This window comes from Ochotona princeps, unplaced genomic scaffold, assembly GCF_030435755.1.
Source record: "Ochotona princeps isolate mOchPri1 unplaced genomic scaffold, mOchPri1.hap1 HAP1_SCAFFOLD_100, whole genome shotgun sequence".
Taxonomy (NCBI): domain Eukaryota; kingdom Metazoa; phylum Chordata; class Mammalia; order Lagomorpha; family Ochotonidae; genus Ochotona; species Ochotona princeps.
In genome coordinates, this window is record NW_026697498.1 from 30,883 (window position 1) to 35,000 (window position 4,118).

The window sequence follows — 4,118 nt, forward strand, 5'->3', positions numbered from 1 at the left end:
TTAGCCCCCAGACGGTCCCAAGATCTGGGGCTGGGAGCCCGCCAGCCTGCTAGGGGAACGCCAGGCAGGCAGGCAGGCAGGCAGGCAGGCAGGCAGGCACTCCTCCTGTCAGCTAGGCCGTAGCTCCCGTCGGAGAGCACGTTAAGGCCTGCCTGAACTAAAACAGCAAGCTACCCATAGATCATCAGGCCGTATGTGCCAAACATACAAGGCCTGGGCCAGAGATGTCGACAGCGTGCATCTCCCCGGACCAGACAAGAAGACGAGGGGAAGGCAAGAGTTGTTGCTTGGGCCAGGCGTGTGCGGTTGCCTAGTGGCTCCATTTCTCGGCCTGTACGTGCCGAGATCCCATACGGGTGCCGGTTCGAGTCCCAGCTGCCCCACTTCCGTCCAGCTCCCTGCCTGTGGCCTGGAAAAGCGGTCGAGGATGGCACAAAGCCTTCGGTATCGGCAGCCGCCTGTGTGGCGGAGACCGACCGGGAAGAAGCTCCCGGCTCCTGGTTTTGGTTCTGCTCAGCCCCGACCACTTGGGGAGGGAACCAGCCAGCGGGCAGGAGATATTTCTTTCTGTCTCTCCTTCTCTCAGCAACACCCCTCCCAACCACACACACACACACACACACACACACACACACACACACACACCCTCCCAACCACACACACACACACACACTCACACACACAGACACGCGCACGCGCGCACAGGGTCCTCCTGACTGGCGTGTGGCTGCCGGCTCCACCTCAGGATCCTTCACCGTCCAACAATAAGAACCAGATTGGGTTGAAGAACAGTCAGGAAACACCACTGTTCCTGCTAGGACAGGAGGTGGACTGAACAGGGCTGGCTCATGGACCCACTGGTATGCGTGAAACCTGGCACTGGGAGAGTTTCTGATGGAGGAGCCTGGGCAACTCCTCTGGCAGGACACAGTCCCTGCAGGTAAGCGCAAGCAGCACAAATAGGAAACAGCCCAGAACAGGCTATGGAAATTATCCCACTGGTATACACATGGCATGGATTGGGGGCAAGACCAGGCTGAACCTGTTCACATCACCCGCTGGTGAGTCCGAGCGCCAGAACAGAGTGTGGGTCGAGCCAGGTTCGGTTGCGACACATACTAGTACACAATAAGGAATGCCAAGGTGAGGTGAGCCGTACCAGATGTGGTTGCAGCGCCCAAACAGCACATGTGATAGTCAGGGGGAGGAGGCAAAGCTGACAGGGGAATGTGGGCTCCCCTGCTGGACAACTACTTCCCGACTAGGCTGCAGCTCCAACCGGTCTGCGTGAGGACCGAATATGAAGCGGGCAGGATCGAACCGGACTACGACACCCGTCGGTTCACGAGGAAGACAGGCCTGGAAACAGAACGAACCCGGCAATCCCAACGACCAGCATGATCATAAGCCGATCGGTGTGACGGACGGTGTTGGACTGTGTACTAGCAGACTCGCGCAGAAATCAGGCCTGTGATCATCTCAGATGAAGTTTCTTTGGAGAGAGATCCCTCCAACTGAACTGCTGATCTTAGAACCCCAACCATGAAGAGACTGTCAGCCAGTGGATTCTGAATAGGGTTCATTGCGATTGGAACTGAGACATTGGCAGCAGTCCAGAACTGATGAACTATCAGAACTGTATGAGCAGGAGCCTCAGAGCGTGCCTCCCGTTGGGGATCTGGGATGGGTGGGAGGTTGGGTGGGGCTTTTCCCTTTTTTTTTTTTTTTTTTTTTTCCCCTGACCCCAGATACAGGGTAAAATGATATTGATGTGGAAACAATGGTATTTCCCACTTTCACCCTGTAGCCCTTGACACTCTGTTCCCTAATCAACCAAGTAAGATTATTAAAAAATAATTTTTAAAAAAAGGTATATCAGGTTTTACAATTTCATTAATTTTTATGAATGGGTAGTATTCTATAGTGTTTGTGTGCCACATTTTCTTTATTCTGTCACCCGCTGATGGGTATCTGTGTTGATCCCGTATCTGGCTATTGTGAATTGAGCTGTGATAGCTGTAAGGGTGCAAATAACTCTCTCATATGCATTTTCATTTGGATAAAATCATAGGGCTGCGACGCTGGTTCGTATGCAGACTTTTAGATACCATTTGTTTTTTATCCAATTGGGAAACATGAGATATTTTAATGAAATTATAACTGGATAAGAAATGAGTTTTATGAAGCATGGTGGCCACTTGGGGAGTGAACCAGCCAGCGGGCAGGAGATATTTCTTTCTGTCTCTCCTTCTCTCTATATATATATTATATCTGAGTTTCAATAAAAATAAAATGGATGGATGGATGGATGGATGGATGGATGGAGGAATTGTTTTTTCTGAACAGGCACCGACTGTGAGATGTAAGTAAGGCTCTGGACTGCTGTGTCCTGGTCGCTCGGTCCAACGCCGATCCAAGCAGAGAACCGGGCCTGGCACGGGGCACAGGCCTAGTATATTCCTGCAACCCCTCCCACCGCCCCTCCACCCCCGCCCCGCGCACCTGCACAAGGACAGGTAAGGGGTTCCTCTCTGTGTTTTGAGTAATCGGTTCAGCTAGATCGTTCTATTGAGAGGGAGGGATGCTTGATGTTGAGCAGTTCTGCTTGTTTGAGTGACAGAAGTACACGCACAGGTTAATAACACGCGTTCACATAGTTAAGGTGATGGATGGAAGAGTGAATCAATAATGCCGATGGAAAGGCCACATCAGAAGGGAGCCGTTCCTGAGAACCACTCATGGTCTGCCCCATGCGAGTCAGAAAGCAGCGGCCAGATCCCACTTTGCACTTCCAGAGCGAGCGAAGGGGAGTGACCGACTGTGGCTGACCTTTGCCCCAGTCGGAGAGGCAGATCCTTTCACTGACAAACGCCTGAGGGCAGGTATGGCTCTGGGTGGAGCGGAGAGAAAGTGAAGCCTTTGGCAGACAACGGGACTTTGAACCAACCATTTGCATTTCAATGAAGGCAATGAATGAGGCCTCTTGGAATTGAATGAGAGGTTGCGTCCCTCAAGCCAGTGGCTTCCGAAACGAAGGCTGCTGCTTTCTTGGGGCACACCCCCCACACACACACACACAGAGGCTCATTCTGACGAGGAGGCGGGGTGCGGGTGCCCTGCCTGCCCCATGCTTCTCCTTACATGTCCCTGGACCCTGGACCCTGGCTCTGGCTCTAGCTCTGGCCTGGGAAAGGAGATGTGGATTGGGGAGGTGACTTGCAAGACGTACACACAAGACCCACCCACCATCAGTGAAACACAGCTTCTCTCCCTCCTTCCTTCCCTGGGGCTTGTGGGGGAGGGGAGGTTGGTATCAGGCAGGGAGGCACTTTTTGTTTTGGCTTGGCTTTTCTCCTCTTGGGTGTCACTGGTGCACCCCAGCGTATTCCATCACCAAGCCACTTTCCGATGTGTTTCGCTTCCCTCACAGTGGTTCATTAGCCAGCACCCACTGATAGGAGAGGACTGCTTTTTACTTGACAGCATCCTAGTGCAGGGATCAAAGGGGTCAGAGAAAGTAGAGAGAGCAAAGGAAAAAGGAAAAAGTTGGGTTGTTCGGGACTCCTTAGAGAAGAATTCATGTTGTGCCACCCACGTGTGCGAAGATTTGTCAAAGTCCCCCCCCCCATGCCCCTTTCCTCCTTCCCCCCCCCCCCCCCCCCGCTCAACCACCACCAAGCCATCACTCAGCAGGCTGGCTTCCAAGTAAATCAAATACATGCTTTAAGTGTTTGTTTTCTCTCACCTGACTCAGCACAATCGCACTCAGGGTTGCGGTGTAGCGACCAAATGTTGCCACCTGGTTGCCCAATTACTGCACCCTTAGGAATATTTAGTGGATTTCAACAACCTGGTGTTGAATGCCTTCTTTTTTTTTCTCTCTCTCCACTCCACTGAAGGCAAAATAAGATTTCCACCACCACCACCACCACCACCACCACCACCACCACCACCACCCCAACAGTGTGGAACATTGAAGTGGGCAGAAAACTAGTTACATTTTCCTTTAATGTGAACACCACATTTTAAGACTCTTGTATTTATTCATTTGCAAGTCAATCATGGGAGAGAGAGAGAGGAAGAGAGAGAGAGAGAGATTTGTGAGCAAGTTTGTTTGG